This window comes from Triticum aestivum, chromosome 2D (assembly GCF_018294505.1).
Source record: "Triticum aestivum cultivar Chinese Spring chromosome 2D, IWGSC CS RefSeq v2.1, whole genome shotgun sequence".
Classification (NCBI taxonomy): domain Eukaryota; kingdom Viridiplantae; phylum Streptophyta; class Magnoliopsida; order Poales; family Poaceae; genus Triticum; species Triticum aestivum.
Window position 1 is genome coordinate 630,129,244 of NC_057799.1, and position 21,909 is coordinate 630,151,152.

Sequence of the window (21,909 nt, forward strand, 5' to 3'; positions counted from 1 at the left end):
CCGCACGCCCTGCAGCCCGATCTGGCGGCGGCGCTGGTGCCGGCGCGCGTCCTGGCGCGGGGACGGGGGGCTGGGCGACGGCCGGGTGGGGGGAGGGGGGAGATGCAGGGGCGGCTGGGCGACAGGAATGAGTGATTTGGCTGTCCTTCAGTCAACTTAATATTTTGCATCTCGTTCAATAATTTTTTGCTTGTCAATTTGATGCCAGATTGTGGTCTAAAATAGCTGTGCATTGGTTGCTTGTAGATGGATGCTGACCAAAGCTTCTTGGACACCCTTGGTTTTGGTTACATGCAAACACAACCAGAAAGTCCAATTGGAGAGCAGGCAACTCCATCAACTCAGCATCAAGCAACACCATCAACGCAGCAACATTCTGCAATAATAGAGAAAGGAAAATCCAACAAAGGAAAAAATTGGTGTAGTGATGAGGACAAGGTTCTCATAGCAGCATGGGCAAATACAAGTTTGGATATTGTTGGGACTGATCAAAACCGAGATGCTTATTGGGCTAGAATTTCAGAGTACTACAACACACACAAGGAATCGTCATGGCCGGAGCGTAATCCTAATGCAATCAATTGCCGTTACACATTGATTAACAGAGAGACCTCCAAATTTTGTGGTTGCCTTCAGCAGATTTTAAATAAGGAAGAAAGTGGAAGGACTATAGCAGAAAAGGTATGCGCAATATTCTACTTCTATATGTGCTGTGCAATATGTGATGTGCAATATTCTATATGTGTTGTGCATTTGTTAACAATATATTTATATGTGCAGACAAACGATGCACACATTCTGTTCAAGGAAATGGATGTTAAAAAAAACGGCCTTTCACATTGATGCATTGCTATATAGAGTTTGCAAAGTATCCAAAGTGGCAGACAAGAGAACTTGAAACTTCTCTTAAGAAACAAAAGAAAACCATTGATGAAAGTCCAGGCAGAGCCACCAATGATCCGTCAGATGCATCCTCGGTATGCACTGATGCAACCTCGATACACACTGATGCTCTTGAACATGAGAAAAGACCTGATGGTGTTAAGAAGGACAAGAGAGGTAAAGCTGATGAGAATGCTTGCAAGCTGTCATTAGAAACTGTGTGGGCAGCAAAGCAAGAGAAGGATGAGATCAAAGAAGCGGCAAGAAATGCTCGCTATGCACAGCAATTTGAATTGCGAAAAGAGGAGATTGCACTCAGAAAGAAGGAGGATGCACGAAACGAGAGGGAGGATGCACGGAGACAGTTTGAATTAGATGAGAGGGTCATGCTGATCGACACTAGTGGTATGACTGATGTGCAAAAGCAGTTCTACCAAGCTAAGCAGAATGAGATCCTTGCTCGAGGCCTAGAGTAATGTGAGCTATTTGATATGTGAGCTATATGAACTATTTACTGCTTTCCGCTAGTTGCTGTATGAACTATTTGATAACATCACTCATTGCATAAATATTTTATTGATAGCTATAAATTCATGGATTACATCACTCATTGCATAAATTAAAACTAGATGAAAAGAAACGGATTACAGACTTATAACTAGGACATCACTCGTTTCCAAACTTTTGCCACACATGGTCAATTAGATCAAGTTTAAGCTGATCATGTTCACCTTGATTTCTAATCCGGTGAGTCATCTGAATAAAAGAGCTCAGTTGTTCCGCATGAGTACGAGAGACCGTGACTCTTTCTCCCATTGCCTCAAAAGTGCAGCTTTGCCGACCAGTTTGTCGCTCCTCTTCAACTATCATATTGTGCATTATGACACAAGCTTTCATGACATCACCGATTTCTTTACGTTTCCATCCTTTAGCAGGTCCACGAACAATGGCAAAACGGGATTGGAGAACTCCAAAGGCTCGTTCCACATCTTTCCTAGCCCCCTCTTGCCTCTTGGCAAAAGTTTTATGTTTTCTGGTATCTGGAGCTGGTATGCTCTTCACAAATGTTGCCCACCGTGGATAGATACCATCTGCAAGATAATACCCCATTGTGTACTGATGGCCATTGATGCTATAATTCACTGGAGGAGTTTGGCCTTCAGCTAGCTTTGTAAAAACAGGAGAACGTTGAAGAACATTTATATCATTCAGAGACCCTGGTAAACCAAAATAAGCATGCCAAATCCAAAGATCTTGTGAAGCAACTGCTTCCAAGATCATAGTGGGCTCGCTGACATGGCCTTTAAACATGCCATGCCATTTTTTGGGGCAATTTTTCCAACCCCAGTGCATGCAATCTATGCTCCCTAACATACCAGGAAATCCTCTTTCCTCCCCTATTGCAAGTAACCTAGCAATGTCTTCTTCATTTGGAGATCTCAGGTACCTTTCCCCAAAAACTTCACAAACTTTGATCACAAATTTCTTGCAAGACTCTAAATTAGTAGCCTCAGCGGACCGGATGTACTCATCAGCACCATCAGCTGCTATTCCATATGTTAGCATCCGCATTGCCGCGGTCATCTTTTGCAGAGGATGTAACCCAAGAGCTCCAGAAGCACTTCTTTTTTGAGTAAAATAACCATCATAATCATGCTCAAGTATACCATCGGCTATGCGTTTGAACAAATTACGGGACATCCTAAATCTGTGCATAAAAAGTAAATGAGACAGGGAAATGAAAAAAGGGCTAAAGCAGAGAAGTGTAGTAATTACGAACCTTCGTCGAAACAAATGTTCGGGATAGCGAGGAACTTCTTTGAAGTAGTCGTCCCACAGAAGAACAAATCCGGCATATCTTCCTCGATTGATTGTTTGACGTCCATGCTTGGAACCGCCATGGCGTCGAGCGTTCATCCTCTCTTCCTCCTCGCGCTCGGCGAATGCTGCAAGTATGAGTTCATCGTCGCCAGATGAAGATGACGAAGAACTCATGTCCAAAGTGGATGTGTTCATTGTGTTGCGTGAGAGACGATAGAGAAATCTAGGTGAGAAGAGAAGTCACAGATAGAAGTGCTAGAAGAAAGATGGTAGGGGTGGTTTATATAGAGAAATACGACCGTTGAAAATATAGCCGTTGAAAATATAGCCGTTTGAAAATATAGCCGTTGGAATATACACGTCCAAATTTACACGTTCCACTGAAAAACTGAGAGGTGTATATTTTAGCAAGGTGTATATGAACGTGTATATGGAGATATACACGTCCAAATTTACACCATCCACTAGAGATGCTCTAAGCCTATTCTGAAATGTCTGGAAATATTGAAGCTTCAGCACCGCGCTCCAGCATCCATGGAGGAGCTGCACCGTTTTGGACGTGTTGGTCAACTTCTGTTGCTTGAGGGGTTGATCACGAGCATAGCATAGGCCGACAGCGGGGAGGTGGTCTGTGTCGGGGAAGAGGGCGACGCTAGGGAGGAGGCCAATGATGTGGAAGAGGGTGATGAAGGGAGGAGGACGGCGGTAGGAGAGGGAGGCAATGGCGTGGTGGCGAGCTAAATAGACTGAGGTGGAGGGTTGGCGGTTCGACGGTGGCGAGCTTGTGAGAAGGGAACAATGGCGGCGTCATGAATAGCGCTTTGACTGGGTTCGTCAGAAGGGGAATTCAGAACTAAGTTATGCCACTTGGCGATGGCATTGTCGTCGTAAATATATTAAGCTATGTGATTCGACTTCACAAAGCTAAGCTTCGGCAACTTCACCAAATTATACTATGAGAGGCCTCTGATCCGCGTAGTTGGTGAAGCACGGAGTTGAAGGAGATCCGAGCAATCCCTGAACTAAAATTCTGCTCTTGGACATCAACATATCAAACTGAAACAAGACTGATTGATGCGCCTACCCTACCAATGGTTGAATAAAATTTTGTAGGTCTTAGTGTCACCTCATGGTACTATCCATGCTTTCCATCCTCAAGAAGCCATTCGTTTAGCTGCACTGTCACCCGTAGCAACGCACGGGCACACTTACTAGTAGAAACTAATGTGAAAGATCATTTAGAGAATAATCGACATGTAAATAAGTATAACCTTCTATTTCAATGCGGACTATATCAAATTCATAATTCCTCCACCTGGTGAATATATAGCTAATGATACATCAATGAGGGCTAAAGAATTATGTAAGATCCATACAAATATGAAAACAAGATAAGTAGGCAGTTTTGTTGCCCTGTCGCAATGGAACTGTACAAATTCTAACTGACAACAAGACTCCTTGAATTTTACTTATCACTTTCCAGTTTTTAAGCAATCCATCAGATAGCGATTAACCCGTGAGTCATAGCTCAAACTGTTATTCCTCTGTGCAACATGAGCACAACCAAACCACGCATACTGTACTAAGAGAGCAATGATGCATTGGTATGATTACCCAATTAGAAGAACTCACTAATTAAAACTTTCAGAATTACTAGTTGCACCGATGAGGACATGTAAAATCATACAGTATGTAATAAGTTCTGAAACTAAAGAAAAATACTAATGAATCAAAGTCTAAAAATGACATGCTTTCTTCAACAAAGGAAGAAATACTCCCTCCGTCCGAAAAAGCTTGTCCCTTAAATGAATGTATTTAGCATCAAATTAGTGCTAGATACATCCATTGAGGAACAAGTTTGGGACAAGTTTTTTCGAACGGAGGAAGTATTCAGGCCCCAAGCAGCTTACATGATTGGAACGGCTTTACTTGGACAGGTAACAACTCTAGAACCTCACGCCCTCAGTAGCCGGGACAGAGGAAACAGTCAAACCCGCTTTTAACTGGAATTTGTTCATGGCAAACTTAGCCACTTAGCAGGAAGTCATTTTCACAACTACACTTTCAACCATTAGGATCCTTTCCAAACATCAGCACTGCAGGCATCAACCATATTTTATATCTGAATACAGCTCACCCCAGGGTTCTAATCGACCGTTAGTCCTTAATGGAAAGCAGCACAAATGCTCTTTAACTGGAATCTATTAATGGCAACTTAGCCACTTGGCAGCAATTCATTTTGAGAACTATATGACAATTCCATGTTTCCCTTAAGTCTAAGCAACTCACCACGACAGCCATCATCTGCAGACAACAAATGAATTGCCTTTTTAATCTCAATCCAGCTTAGCCCAGGTTCATTTACAGCCATCATCCCTCTGGCTATTTTCCTAGTTTTTGCTGCAACGACCCGTTTTCCGGCAGAAGCATAAAGGTTTTAAAGCAATGTTTCTGTCTGACACTTATTTTCCTGCAGGAGTTGACAGAACATTTCCTTTTCTTTGGCCTCCTCACGAGGACCAAAAGCCTTGCTAAAACTAGAACTAGCCTAGACAACAGTCACACATCCAGTAAAACAAACCGAAATTCCAGAAGTTCAAGAGAAACTGAACACAAAAAGGTTTAAGGGGAAGAAACCGAAATCTTTTACAAGTGCCATCTTCGATTAGCTAAACAAACAGAGAAAGGGCGGTAGAAAATATACTGCTCCACACAGAGAACAGCAAACAGTCTTCAGATTAGCATCCACCATACAGTTCATAATCTATGTTGTATCAATGCATATCACAAGCAATATTATCCTCAGCATGAAGGGGAACTCAAGGTCAAATACTGAATCTATCCACCAAATGACACCTGAGGCGGTAGCAAGGAAGACACTATAAGTTGAGAAAAAGGAAACAACACATAAAGTTTAAAGAGCATTTGCACACAGGCTCCCTAGACAGAACCTGCCAAGAGCCGTGTCTGACTTGTTCTAGGGATGCTCTTTATTCTCCCATTTTCTTGTGAGCTTATTCACCTTCACCATTATTATGACATAGAACATATCAAAGAACCTGTCAACCGCCAGAAAATACGCGACCCTCCAAGCCCTTGCGAAGAACAGTATGTTACAGACAGTCAAAAGCCCGAACATGAATCCCACTTCCGCCGTGATGTATGTCATCACGGGCATCACGGATATGTTATTGGTGCCATCATTTCCTGTTTCCACAAATGGAGCCTTTTCAAGGCAGGGGCCATTCCGACGAAGGCATAGTGCAGCATTGCCCACAAAACTCTCATTTGTGAATGTGGACAACTGCCCCCCTGTTGGGATATTTCCAGTGAGGTTGTTGTATGATACATCAAATTTGAAGAGGAAATGCAGCTCCGATAGAGATGATGGTATGCTCCCATTGAGATTGTTGTGGGAAAAATTCAACACTTCCAGGCCCCACATGTTTGACAACTCATCAGGAATGCACCCTGAGAAATTGTTCCAGCTGAAGTCCAGTACATTAAGCTGCACGATGGCCAAGGCCAGGCAAGACTGGCCCAACAAGCGAGTTATTAGAGAGGATCAGCGCCCCCGGGAAGCTGCTGAGACGGTTGTACTGGAAACCTTTGTCGGCTGAATTCTTCTTGGTGAATAATGGGAGCTCCTCTATCGATGCATCCTCACCCGTATAGGTACTTGAAATCAAACCCTTCATCCGTGTAAAGCTCTCAGGAAGCTCCCCGATAAAAGAGTTGTTCGACATGTCGACATAGAAAAGATTACTCAGATTGCCTAACCATGGTGGGATATTTCCATGGAACTTGTTGCATGAAATGTCCAGTATTCTGAGGCTCTTCAAGCTCTGCAGCCAAGGCTGAATCATACCTGAGAGTGCGCAGTTTGCCAGGACAAGCACCTGCAAGCTCTTGAACCCACTGATGCCGTCCATTGGCATTGTCTCACCACCATGGAAGTTCTGGGTAAGCACTAAGCTCGTCAATTTGGGCAGATGCTGCAAGACTTGCAACGCCGATGACAGGTTGGTGAAGCCATTTTCAGCAATAGAGAAATGCAATAGGGATCGCAAATTCTTAAAACTCTCTGGTATCTCCCCAGCAAGCTTGTTCCTTCCAAGGTTCAATGTCCTCAACTCAGTGCACCACATGAGATTTGGAGGTATAGGACCACTCAGGATGTTGCCTGTTGCATCCAAAACGTTCAGCCTTGGTATTAAACTGAAGTCAATGGCAATCTCACCCGACAGTGAGTTGTTCCTTAGGTCGATCACTCGCAGCATTGGGCAGCTCGACAGGGAAGCGGGCAATGTGCCACTCAACGAATTTGAGGCCAAGCTTAAGAACTCCAGCCTCCTCAAACCTCCAAACACATCAGAGATGACGCTACTGAACATGTTATATGACAGATCAATATGCATAAGCTGTGAGAAGTTACCCAGGTCCTCGGCGAGACTACCAGAGAGCTGATTATCTCGTAAGCTCAGCTTTCTCAGCTTTGATATCATGTAAACGCCGCTGGGGAGATTCCCGGTAAGGCCACAGCCATCAATACAGAGCTCAGTAAGCATCTTGCACTTGCCGAAGCCGGAGAGGAGCTCACCAGTGAACTCATTCCTAGAAAATCGCAGGGCCTGGACCGGCGCAATATAGAGAGCCGTGGTGTTGATTCCACCAGAGAAGGCATTTCTTGAAATATCAAGAACCGTTAGGTTCATCGCGCCGGAGAACACAGGGTGTGGTCCCTTGAATTGGTTGAAAGACACATTCACCACCTCAATCGCCAAGAAGCCGTGTTCACTCGTCGGGAACGCGCCGGAGAGCACATTCATGCTGAGGTCGAGAATCCTCATCCTTGCTAATCGGCCAAGCCCCTCTGGTGGCTGGCCGCTGAGAGAGTTGCGGGAGAGCTTTAGAGTCACAAGGCGATCAAGCAAGGTGATCGCAGAGGAGATGCCACCATGAAGGCTCTTGTGGGAGAGATCCAACCCAATAACCCTCCCAAGACCACAAGATACACCAGTCCAGGAACAGCACGCTTCGTCGTTGGGACCCCACCCGACAAGCCTGCTGCCCTTCGTATTGAAACCACTGGAAAAAAACGAGAAGCGCCTCCAGGTCAGTGGAATTGCATGTCTTGTTCTGGGAGTAGCTGCCATGTGCATTACAAAAAAATACACTTCCGTGATGATACGTGTTTGTCACAGTAGGTCGCGTTTTTTGTCATGCATGTACATTCATGACAAATTTATGACAGAATCAAGATAGTCATATATGTGCTGTCGTAGAAGTGTTCCATGACATTACCAAAATTATCATCATGGAAGTGTCCACTTCCATGACGATAAATCGCGCGTCACAGAAGTGCTTTCGTCAAGGGTGACCGACACGTGGCATCCACCGTAACGGAACGCCGTTAAGCTATCGGGTCAGGTTTTTGGTCCGATAACCCATTAACAGCCCCGACCAATGGGGATTTTCCACGTGTAAAATCATCATTGGCTGGAGGAGACACGTGTCAGGTCCGCGTTGGCACAGGTGTCACTCATCCAATGGGCGAGACGCGCCTATGATATGTTGACACGTGGACCGGCCCATCAAGTTTAAATGGGCCGGCCCAACTGAAGGCCCACAAGATTTTGCGGACCATAATGGGCCGGCCCAGCTAAAGACCCACGAGATTTTACGGACTATAATGGGCTAGCCCAGCTAAAGGCCCACAAGATTTTGCGGGCCATAATGGGCCGGCCCAGGTAAAGGCCCACAAGAATTTTGTGTGCCATAATGGGCCGGCCCAGGTAAAGGCCCACAAGATTCTTGCGGATCATAATGGGCCGGCCCAGCTAAAGGCCCACGAGATTTCACCGACATTAATGGGCCGGCCCAGCTGTAGGCCCACAAGATTTTGAGGACCCTAGTAGGCCGGCCCATTAACTGCCTGCCATGTTTTGGGCCAAATGCCGGCCCATATTTGATCCGGTCCATTAATGGCCTGCCACGCTACAGGCCTAATAGTGGCTCATATGAGATCCGGCCCATTAAAAGCCTACCACGTTCTGGGCCAAATTACGGCCCAGATCAGGTCCGGCCCTTTAAGAGGCTTTGGGCTCAATTATGGCTGATATCAGATTCGGCCCGTCAACTGGACACTATGCTTTTGGGCCCACTTGCTAAAGGCCCACTTAGTAATTCGGCCTGATATTAGTTTTGGCCTGTTAAGGGCCCGTTTAACATTTCGGCCCTATATTAATTTCGGCCTGTTAAAAGCCCGTCATATAGTTGGGCCTAACTACGGCCCGGTTTGCATCCGGCCTGCTCGCAGCCGATATCTGATTGGGCCAAACAAGGACCGAGACAATTTTGGCCTGTTAAAAGCCCGTGATTTGATTCGCACAATCATGGGTCGGGGTTCATTTTGGGCTTATGCCGGCCCATGAGCTGTTCGTCACGTTTCAGGCCCAACCTACATCGTGATTGCATGACGGCCCGATTATGTACCGTAATTTTACGGTTTGGCCAGTTTACTGCAAAGACGGGATATATATACAGTAAAATAACTCCAGCATCGTGAATAAGAAAAACCTAGACTATACAATAAAGAAATTATGGCATATTACATCCACTGGGCATCAAAGTTCGCCATTATGATAATAAAGCACAAGCAGACAGCAGATTACATACACTGGGCATCAAAGATCGCCACCAGTGCAAATAAACACGCCGACAAAATAATATACAAAACCGACAGCACTTCAATAGAGTTCAAGAAAGGTTAGCCCTGCTGGGGAGCTGCAGCGCAAGCAGCTGAGCAAGATGATGAGACTGCGCTTGTTCAACACTTATATCTTCCTCACTCTGAAAGATAAACAAGCAGACAGATGACAGGTTTTGCACATAAAAGTATCAGTGCTGATAATTCATCACATTTCTTACTGACGAATAAAGTGACACAGTTTAAAATTGCATTAACACAATATGGTATTGTTCAGGTCAAGACATGGCAGGAAATGACATTGTGAAGGAGTTGGCAGCTTCACGACACCACTGGATTACAGATCAATACTCATAAGTATCAATGGTTAGTGTGCTGTCAATTTATACCATTTCAGATTGGCAAATAAAGAGACGATTTAAATAATAGTAGAATGATATGACATTGTTTATAGTTAAGACATTGCAGAATATGACATTGTGCTGTAGTGGGTAGGTTCACCACACCATTGGATTACAGATGAAGAACAGAAGCATACATGCAGTGCAAAAGAAGATCACTTGCTCTGTATAGTTTAATTTACATGGTATGAAGAAGGAACTTGGTTGTACAACTGAAAACTTAAATTGAGAAAGGACAAACTTTTGTTTATGAACTACATAATAAACTTTAAACAAGCAATTTAATGCAAACACCAAAAATAAACAGCTGTTGCAGTCATGCCTAACCAAATATATACAACAAAGTTTGAAGGCTTGAGATGGACAAACTTACATTATTGGTGAAGACATGCTCTATAAAGGCCTTGTCTATGCTGATGGGGGGGGCAATTCAAGAAGTTTACCACAGAATCTTCTTCAAAAGCATTGCCTTTATTCTACATTTTGTTAAGAGTAAATATAGATGTGATAATATACGAACAAATGGAGAATATTTAAGATAAGATGAAGAGTGATGCTACATAACCAAGTAGCTATAAATGTAAGTGCAGCGATGCAGGCAAAGGTACAGCCAAGAGCAATGCACAGCTAAACTTCTTCAGGACCAACCTTATGGTAAGAGTAAATATAGATCTGATGTGTAGAAAATGGAGGGCAAAGGAAAATAAGCTGCAGAGTGATGGTACATGAACAACTACCTGTCATTATAAGTACACTGATAAAGGACAGTATGTACTTACAAGAACAATGCAGAGCTAAAAAAAACATTGGCATTGGATATATTATACACTAATGTAACCATTCATATAAATCAGATAATTTGGAGCGAACAATTGATAAGCAAGCTATCATGCATACTGCTGTCACATAATGAACCAGGTATGTATGCAAGTACAGTGATACAGGACAATAGGTACTAACAAGAGCAAAGCAGCGGGCAGCATATTTGCGATATCCTGTCGTTCTTGTCAAACCGGAATTCTTCTTCGAGCAGATTTCCTGCAAAAAAGATCCGTAAGGCACATGCGGAAAAGTATAAGTTCAAATTGTCATGTGATTTCATAGACAGTATCTCATCCTGGGAACGAGACCAGTGCATAACAAGGTTTTTCCATTCAATGTCTTCTAAATTTAGCACAGGAGACTTCACCGGAAATTCGTTTATAGACTTGCCATTAAAGTGTGATTTCCTCAGGTAACACCGATACTGCTGCAATGCTTCCTTGAAAAGCACAAGCAAGCTTTGCTCGTCATGACTATCCAGATTGACCCTCGCCTAGTTCCAACAATGTAATGTAAATCATTGATGTGTTCAATCAGCAGAAAACAGGAAAATAATAACCATGAATAATAGCACTTACACGTAAGTTGGACAGGAAGATGTGAAAATGGTGTTTGTCGTCACAATAATCTTCCCATGATGGGAATATATGCACGTAGTCCCTAACAACATTGAAAGCATTGTCTTTTAAACTGGGAATAAATGGAATGGGGTTCCAATCTGCAAGAATTGGCCGTCTCTGCAGTTGGGATAGGTCTTCGGCCAGTGGACTTGCTGTACTTTTTGCTGGAGTGGGCTTTTTCTGTGGTACAGCTGGTGCTATGGCAAATGAAATCGGTATACCTTTTGCTGGAGTGCAGGTCCTGTGTGGTGGGGCTAGTGGTGTGGCCAGTGAAGTATGGGTACAGTCTGCTGGAGTCGGTCCTACGTTTTGTGTCACTGGTTGTACAGCCAATATAAGTGGGGTGCTGTCTGATTTCTCCGGCACCACCACGTTTTTCAAGGACTTTGTTGGTGCTCCTTCAGGTTCGGCAATCATCCTCTTCGTTTTTGATGTCTGATGCACAAGAACAGCATTTGAGTGCAAAAACATGGTATGATGACAGATGAAATATGTATTGATAATGGATGGGCATGGCATCTCGACATATATGATGAGTAAACTAAGCAGATGGCGGTGCAACAAAGTAGAAGAAATGCAAGACAACATATGCAAGATACGCGCAATCAATAAAACATTGCCAAAATAGAATAGGCACCTTGATGGGTGAACAGGACAGGCCATCTGCCTTTGACTCCTCGAGGTTAGAATAGTCATTAGGATCATATTCTGAACAAGAATCAACAGGCGGGGAGCGTATGAGTTTCATTGCATCCAGAATGGCACTCAATGCCTTGGTGCCAATTTTGTAACTCCCAGCTGTCTCTCGACCATTTCAGGCAGTTGGATGAAGATCCTACGTCTCCTATCCCTTCTTCTTCCTCGTCTCTGATTCTTCCCATACAGAACACCGCACGGGCCGCCGGCCGGACCACCGGCCCCCACTGCCTGTGTTCCTCCGCCACCCCCACCCCCGCCCCAACCCCCACCCGCGTCGAGTTTTCTTCGTTCGGCGAAGCCCCACAACCACCCGAGCCCCTTCGATCGCACCGGCGAACTCCGGCGAGCTCTGAAAAATCGACTGACCCAATTTTGAAATTTAGTCTACTATGATTTAACTAGTGTGGAATATAAAAGGGGAAAACCATAAGCATTGGGAGTATAGTGTTGAGCGTGCCATGGCGGATCTGAAGGTGCAAACCGGACAAAGGCAACTTCACAACCAAGACAAGAAATCAGAGTAAAGCAGTGGCGATCTATTTTCTTGCTGCGATAAATAAGTTGAGCAGATACGAAAGAGTACCGCCTCTGGTGCGGCGTCGTGTACGCATCTGCTGAGAATTTGACGGTGCTGCGGTACCGATGGCTGTCGGCGGCGTGGAAGCAGATCTAGGAGGGTATACGGTGGCGGCGGGGCGCGGTGGACGAGACGGTCGTAGGAGCGGCGCCGGCAAGGTGGACGACGGCGGGGATGAAGCGAGAGGACGGGATGCAAGGATCCCGGTCCGAAGCCGTGGATGAGAGAGGTCGATCTCTTGTAATGGACGGCGGCGTCGGGGTATCAGCTCCGGCATGGTGGAGGAGGACGGCGGTGGATGGGGTGGCGGACGGCGGCGGACGGAGGAGGGTGGGGTGGAGAGGGTGTTTTGGCGTCCACGGAGTACGAATGGGGAAAAGGGAGGTAGAGAGGAAGGGGGGAACCACGTATTCAGGGCGCGCTTGTCTCAAATGCGAGGAAATTTACAAACTTAGCCCCCGTTTCAAATTTCTACTACATCACAGCAACATTAGTCGGTTGGGGATAGGACGGTAATCTCGCATACACCGAATATTTGCCGACGAGAGTTTGTTTTTGGCGCCCACCGTGTATGAATATGAATCGGGGAGGGAGTCGATTTCGGCCGAGGACACACTGTGATTTGGTGCCCACCGTGTATGAATCCGGGTGAGAGGCGGTTACGTCATGTTTGGGTGAAATTACAAACCTACCCCTATCGAAACCTATAGAAATCCAGCAGATAGGCTTTGCGTGGCAGGGATAGGCAGTAGTGATTTCCATCTCGCAGATTTTGGTTTCGGGCGGTTACTGCGACTTTCCCCGCTTCGTTCAAATTTTGCAGAGTGCACGTTTACCGTGCCAACTCAATTCGAATCCCGTTTGTATTCTATTTTTTTCGGGCGGGATCCATTTTCAATTGGAATTACATTCTATATACATCATTTTTTTATATATACTTTCAAAAGCACAACAAAGAATTCTGCTCCTTTATATGTATAATATGATTTACAAATACAACGATCTCGAAATCTTAAGGTTGAATTCGAAAAAAAATTAACCAAATTATGTTCTACTAAAATGTATGGATCAGCAATATCTACATATTAAATAACATAGATGTGCGTGAATTCATATGAGTATGCATGTTTGATAGATCAATTTTGGTTCGAGTATGGATTACATGTATCATCATCTCGAATTCAAATATTTGAATCCCTTTTTTGTTCACTCCTTTCACGCCCATCTCTCTCGCATGCATGCTCCTTCAGGTAGCTATCACTCTCTTTTCTCCATCTCACCCGCACGCTCACTTCATGTTTCTCCTATCCTCGCAAACATGGTCTCTCGACGTCTCCCTTGAGAAGTGTCACACTCTCCCTATCATTATACATTACACAGTTTTCATTATCTCTCACGTCTCTACTATTCTCTGGTATCACTCGGTACCTAAGCTTTCTTTTTCACCGCCACACACACAGTCTCCACTCGTCTTTCACTTTGTCTTTCTCTCTATGGGATTCTCTCACACACCCTATATGTCTCTACATATGACTCATACCATTAAAATTACTCTCTCTCTCTACTGTAGACACAATATTTGTTGCGGTCTCCTTTTCGTCTCCATCCAGACTGACATTATTCATTTGTTTACCGATCAGACAACCCCGACTACCGTCTCCTCTCTCTCTCTCTCTCAGACACACACACACAACTCCTGTCCACTCCCCTTCCCGACTATCGTCTCTCTCTCACACACACAAAACTCTCGCTTTCGCACCCCGACTCGTATTTCTCTCACAAACATTTATCGACTAGCTAGCCTCTAGATAGGTTTATACACCCGCACACTCGTGCTTCCACCATCGCATACATGTCTCTCTCCCGCTCCTTGTATCTATGTAGATTTTTCTTCCCTTCTTGAGACACGCCCTCTCGATCGTGCACACACACACTATCGCCTCATTTTAAGCTGATACCTATCGCACACACACTCCTTGTGTCTTTGTCACACGTGCACTCCGTCCTCCTCCACTCTCCCTCTGTCTCACACACACATGGGCTTTTTGCAACAACTAGCAAGATGCCCATGCGTTGCACGGAAGATCAAGATGCATTTGTATGAGTAGTTTATCTTGTGGGGGAAAAGGATGAACGAGGGAAGGCCTTATTTGCAAATGTGGAGAGGGGTGTGGGTATCTTTTTGCAAAATTGCCATAGTTTCCTTCTTATCCGTCAGATATAGATCGGACGGCCTATATTGCAGGATGGCAGGCACACGATCATCACCGACAATGCTTTTTATAAGAGTAGGGATAAAAAATAGAGTTGGTGATGATGGTGGGCCTGCCATCCTGCAATGTAGGTCGTCCGATTTATATCTGACGGATAGGAAGGAAAATATGGCAATTTACCCGCACTCTTCACCACATTTGCAGATAAGGCCTTCCCTCGTTCATCCTTTTCTCCCACAAGATCTTGATGTTCCGTGCAATGCACGGGCATCTTGCTAGTAAGAGTAGAAATTAGACATATACCACTTCTCGAATCTTGAAACCAACAACATTCCTCCCTTATCTCATCAAAACCGCCAAAGGAATATATTTTGAGTGAAACATAACATACTTTTAGTGATATACGTATTTCAAAACTAGACTTTTTTCTATCAAATCGGTGAATATGTATTAATCTACTTTGATCGTGTGGCAACGCATTGGCACATTGCTAGTAGTTATTATAATTTTTTGGACACCAGACAAACGGTGGAGTACATATACGAAGAGAAGAGGCGCATGCACGCAGTCGGCCTCTCGCTGTCTCGCACACATGAGTGTTACGTAAAGGCGACGTTAACAAATAAACCCTAAAACCCTAGGTGCACGATTGCTGCATTCGCGGGTACCGGGTACGTGGTGGAGCACCTTTGTAGGAATAGTCAGCTCGCGTGATAATTTGATCCGTAGGAGTTGATGGTCGGGACCACAGGTGAACGACTTGGAGCGCGGTGGCTCGCCAGTTGCCACAGATCGAGTAGCCACGTTTAAAATATCGTTTTTTAGCGGGGTTAAGAGTTCCGATTTTCAATGGTGCGTTATAAGTAGTAAGTAGTTTTTAGAACGATTGGTATGGAACGAAAATGGAATTCATAGTACTACGTACCTCCTTGGCGTATGGTTGTATGGTTTTTTTTTGCGATGGAGGTTGTATGGGTTTATGTTGCGAGATGTTGAACCTGGTAGTTCTAGGGCAAATACTATGGTTTAGATTTAGATGCTGGTTTTCAGTAATGAAAATCGGAAGGGGAAACCCTTCTTTGATTAAAAAAACTACTACCTCCATTCTGGTTTACTAGTCCCCATCGTACTTTGGGTCAAAGTTTGTCCACGAATTTTACTTGTAAAATGTGAACAGAAAACGAGATTTTGTTATACCCAAACAAAAAAGGACTGGAGGGAGTGATTGCTCTGACACGGACGCGACCTCTCATAGCGCAGGCATTGAACCGGCGCGCCAGCCAAGAGGGCCGCACTCGCTGCAGGCCCGGCTGAGCACGCCTCCTCGCCGCGTGCAACCAGCTTAAGATTGTCCCGCCTGCCTTCATTGAATCCGCGCGTGTGCCGGCAACACGTCCTTCCGCGAGCCGGCAGGCATTTTAGAACACAAAAATGACTAAAATATAATTAATTTACGCATGGTCTTGACTTGTTGTGCTCGCACTGGTAGCAGGAACTAGTAGAGGATTTTCTTTATTTATAACTCTCCTCACATTTTTTTGGCTTTGAAGTGAATCATGGTTGTGGACATTATGGATGAATGTGCAGATATCTGTGAACATGAGTTTGATGTGGAAGTTGAACTTGGAATGTCGGGCTTGCGCGTGAACTATACCATGTCCAATGCTTCGTCTGTTATTGGTTGGAAAGTAATTGCTGTTATTACATGACCCGAAAAAAACATTTTGTGCCACATCAGTAGATGCACGGACATCACAACAGGCATGCTGACTGGATAAACATTTGAACCTAGCTATTATGAAGGAAATTTTGTATTGACAACAGTTTTAGATAGCAGGAGGCGCCTAGCCTGCTCTGCCTCTGCTAGCTTATTTCTGGCTTCTTCCATCTCTTCTTTGGCTTGGGTGAAGAGAGCATCTGATTGCTCTTTTCGCTTCTTCAGGAACTCAGCTACATTCTCAAGGGCTGCTGCACGCTTTCTTTCAACCTTTACTAATGCCACGAGGACACGAACAGCTGACGACTCCACCTGGCTTGTGTGTAATCCAGCATCATTTGGGAATTTGCACCTTGTGTCTAATCCAGCATCATTAGGGAACTGGCACCTTGTGTGTAATCCAGCCTCATTTTGGAAACATGATCTCGAGGTTGACCATACTTCCCTCCCCGCAGGAACTGCATCCTGACATGAAGTTACTTCTTTTTTAGATCAATACTCAGAGCAACCTAGATCCATTTAGTAGAAGCCAGATAAACAGAACTCGGAGAAGTGAATTCAAAAGGAAAAAAATAAAAATAGACTACAAGGTGAGAACACCCACTTCCTACATCAAGCTAAAAATGAAAGCATTAGGACGATTAAGACTCTTCTTATTACACATCGAAGAACACCACACTTAAGAGAAACAGAAACTACAACATATACACATCGAAGAACACGAGGCTACACGAAAGTAATTGAAAGGGTGTTACTTACCAAAGATCGTTTTACAGGTTCGGTGCAGCTCCTCTTTAACTTGCCACGCTCCTTGAAGATGTCCCGAATATCCCGTGTTTGGTATTCATTGCTCCTCTGCATGTTCGCACTCATGGTTTTAAAATCTCAACATGGCAAAAAAATATACTACTAGTAATACTCGCGCATCTTGTGGGCAACATTAAAGCACTCGTCTGCCATGTTAGAGCATCTCCAACAAAATCGCAACGCGCGGCACTTTAAAAAAGCGTTTACAGTGCTGAGATCGAGAAGTAGATACTAGAGAGTAGAGGATAGTTCTCAGCATGATAGATAAAAAAAGATAATTCAAATACTCCTCGTCGTCCGACTCCTCCTCGGTGATGTCCTCCTCCGACGTCTGACTGTAGGCGTGAAGATACCGATCGTCGTCGGATTCCCAGGGCGACGCTGCTCCTAGCCTCATGTTGAATTGAGCGTCCGCTTTTCGCCTACGCTTGTCCTCACGATAGGCGGCTCGCTCCGCCCTCCTCTTATCCCTCTCCGCCCTCCTTTGCGCGTAGAACTCGCGCTCTTTGATGATGTCCTGCGGGAAGTGTTGGCGCCACAGTGCCATGGCTTCCTCGTCCATCTCGGCGATGCCGAGTCGGTGCTCCCGCCTCCGGTTGTCGCGACGATCCTCGTCGGTGCTAAGCCGCGGCAGAGGCGCGAGCTCCTGCGCCCGCTCCCGCGTCGGCACGTTGGGGAAGTTCAATGTTCTATGAGGCCACCGGAGGCGCCACACCGCTGCGTCGTACGCGCGGGCGGCCTCGTTGGCAGTGTCGAAATTGCTGAGGCCGAGGCGCATCCCGCGGAACCGGATCTCGGCGGAGAAGCCGCCGGAGGGGCGCGCGCGGACGCCGTGGTATCCCCAAGGTTCCCGGCGACGCGGCGGCATGGTGGCGCGGCGGCGGCGAGGCGAAAAAGAGCAGGGAGAGAGCGGTGGCGAGGCACAGAGCGGGGAGAGAGCGGTGGCAAGGCACAGAGCGGTGGGAGGGCGTTGGATTTTATAAAGCGCGCCGGACGCCGCGCGCCAAAACTAGCGCACGCCCGGCCGCTTTTTCCCGCGCGCGCGCGATCCTTTCCCGACGTCTCTGCTATCTCTACTCTCTTCTCTACTGTTATATTTATTTTATATTTAATATTTAATATTTATCTCTACTTCCTTTACTGTCTACTTTTTTTTCTCTATACTTTTTTTTCTTGCAATATAGGTCGTCCGATTTATATCTGACAGATAGGAAGGAAACAAATGGGAATTTTTCAAAAAGATACCCATACCCCTCTCCAGATTTGCAAGTAAGGCCTTCCCTCGTTCATCCTTTTCTCCCACAAGATAAACTACTCATACAAATGCATCTTGATGCGTGCAACGCATGGGCATCTTGCTAGTTCTAAAAACATTTCCATCATTTGCCACACTACTGGTTGCAGATGAAAAACCTACCCAAGCACAGCGCGATACAGGAGCGACGCACAATTACAAGCTGATATTCTGTTGGACAATGGAGGCTATAACCAATTACTTTTACGGGAACAATAGCACCCAGGAAATTTGAAGGGTAGGTATGAACAAAATTGGAACTGCACATGTACTGCTAAGTGATTCAATACACACATTACCAATCGAGGAGGAGAACGATGGTCGCGGCAGCCTCTGTGAGTCATGGTCGGCAACGCGAGTCAGTTCATTATCCACGACGGTGGTACTTCTGCGCTTGGCGTCAGCTTCCGGGAAGCAGATCCGAGACCGTGGAAGACGATGCCGGGGAAGAGGCTCCGTGTACGACGACGACGGTGGACCGGCTCCAGTGCAGCGTACGAGGTCGTCGATGAGGCAGATGCGCTGCGGTGGACGAGTGCGCCGATGTAAAGGGGAGGAGCACGAAGGCTGCGGTGCCGTGGAGAAGTCTATTTTGCGGTGGGGATAGAAAATGGGGAGTATTCAGGTGTACTACTCTGGGTGCCGGGGTGGGGTTGGCTGGGTAGGGTGAACCTGAAGTTACGAAAACAGCCCCCTACCAAGCGTCATCCGTAGGCCTGTTCCGAAGGCTATGATGGTAACTTCCCACTGCTGGAATCAGGGTCGCGGGAGATTTTCCCGCCGACCTCAAAATTTTGTGACACTGGACTCCCCGTGTGGCGTGTTGAGTGATTCGGCTAAGCAACTAGCAAGTAGTAGTAGTAAACTCTGCATGTTAGGTTTGACCGAAGTCAAACTTCCTAAAGTTTGACCAAGTTTATAGAAAAATATAAACATTTACCATAACAAATATGTATGATGTGAAAGTACATTCAATAATGAATATAATGGTATTTATTTGTTATTGTATATGTTAATATTTTTTGTTATAAGCTTTCTGAGAGTTTACAAAACTTGACTTTGACCAATGCTAATACGCGGACTTAAATAAAAACGGAGGGAGTACACATTTGTTTTCTTAGTTTGTAGTGAACTAATCATTTGTTGAAATTGTGAAATAAATATATTAGGCTATTGACTTCGAATGTAATGGTCTATACAATTCAATAGTTACAATCATTGTCGAATCCCAAGATGTATACAAGGTCTATAGTACTTCACAACATGCTCAAACTCACACACACACACACACAAAGTAAACTAGAAGACCGTTCTCTCATGTATACACAACGTATCGGTATCTGTCTATGTCTCACTCATGCATGATCATTTGCACATTCACACCTCTCTATGTCTGTATCACACGCACACCGTCTCCACATTGCCCTTCCGCCACAACACACATATGGACACATACACACGTTCTCTCTCATTCGCACACACAAAATCAGTATTAAAAAAACTAGGGCGCACCTAAAACGTCCAAATCCAAATAAACACGAACTGGGGCTAAATTCAAATATATGGAAATATTGCAGCGTCAAGAACTTTCACAGCAAAAAAAAGTTGAGTAATATTCAAGGATTGTTTTCACACACACAAAAAGGTTCGGTGGATGTCCTTCGAGCGTGACACAGTGACGCACCGTTCGATCGACCGCGCGGCCGCGGTTCACGCGCTTGCACAGGATTCCGTATCGTGGCTGTGGTACTAACTAATAAAAGCGTTGCCTAAGTCTAATGTTTACGTGTACTAGTACGGTTTTCTTTTAAGTTTGACAAACCTTATATATAAAACTAAAGTAAGCTCCCACACGCGCACTCATCAATATGCCGCCGCCGTCGTTGCGCATGCCGGCGCCCGCCTGCTCCGGCCAACAATTTCTCGCCCATCACCGCCGTGTCGCCGCCATCCCTGTGCCATGAAGCCGAAGGCTCGCCCGCTCACGTCGTCTGCAGTCCCTCCTCGCGATGCCGCCGCGCTGCCAAGCACGCGAGCAGCTGGTGGAGCCGCGTCTATGCACGCAGCGTACAAAGAGGAGGACGAGCGCGTGCTCCAGCACGCCGGCGAGGAGGAACTAGCGTGTCATTGTCGTCTCCGCCCGCGCGGAGGAGGCGCACATGGTGGCTGTCGCGGCGGAAGCCGGTCGCGCGCGCGTCGAGCCCGCAAACCGGGTGCGGACGTGGAATCTACCTTCGAGACCTTGAATGCCACATGGATCCTGCAATCTGAAGGAGCAATTTGGGTCAGTCGACTCATGTGAGCCGTTTGATGCAACATGAATGGCTAGAAGGGCTTCTTCCACCTCTTCTGCCGTCTTCTTCCTTCGCTCCGTCGAACTTCTTTCACAAATCGACTAACACCCAAATTATACTACTAGTACGAACGTATTAAGTACAGTAGGAACACGAAGATACGAGCAGTAGTACCAACTGCAAGAAGTGTTGGAAATATGCCCTAGAGGCAATAATAAATGGTTATTATTATATTTCTGTGTTCATGATAATAGTCTATTATTCATGCTATAATTGTATTGTCCGGAAATCGTAATACATGTGTGAATACATAGACCACAACCTGTCCCTAGTAAGCCTCTGGTTGACTAGCTCGTTGATCAACAGATAGTCATGGTTTCCTGACTATGGACATAGGATGTCACTGATAACGGGATCACATCATTAGGAGAATGATGTGATGGACAAGACCCAACCTAAGCATGGCATAAAAGATCGTGTAGTTTCGTTTGCTAGAGCTTTTCCAATGTTAAGTATCTTTTCCTTAGACCATGAGATCATGCAACTCCCGGATACCGTAGGAGTGCTTTGGGTGTGCCAAACGTCACAACGTAACTGGGTGACTATAAAGGTGCATTACGGGTATCTCCGAAAGTGTCTGTTGGGTTGGCACGGATCAAGACTGGGATTTGTCACTCCGTGTAAACGGAGAGGTAACTCTGGGCCCACTCGGTAATGCATCATCATAATGAGCTCAATGTGACTAAGGCGTTAGTCACGGGATCATGCATTGCGGTACGAGTAAAGAGACTTGCCGGTAACGAGATTGAACAAGGTATTGGGATACCGACGATCGAATCTCGGGCAAGTAACATACCGATTGACAAAGGGAATTGCATACGGATTGATTGAATCCTCGACACCGTGGTTCACCCGATGATATCATCGTGGAACATGTGGGAGCCAACATGGGTATCCAGATCCCGCTGTTGGTTATTGACCGGAGAGGCGTCTTGGTCATGTCTGCATGTCTCCCGAACCCGTAGGGTCTACACACTTAAGGTCCGGTGACGC

At 45.6% G+C, this 21,909-nt stretch overlaps 1 long non-coding RNA gene and 1 pseudogene across 1 annotated transcript; one reads left to right on the forward strand and one right to left on the reverse strand.

Annotated features, from left to right (window-relative positions):
- The first annotated feature begins 250 nt into the window (after positions 1 to 250).
- On the forward strand, positions 251 to 818 carry LOC123050577 (uncharacterized). Its single transcript, XR_006423797.1, has 2 exons — positions 251 to 681; positions 781 to 818. It is a non-coding gene; the product is annotated as an uncharacterized lncRNA (long non-coding RNA).
- A 4,862-nt stretch (positions 819 to 5,680) lies between these two features.
- LOC123056105 (phytosulfokine receptor 2-like) overlaps positions 5,681 to 21,909 on the reverse strand; it is a 34,995-nt pseudogene continuing 18,766 nt past the window's right edge.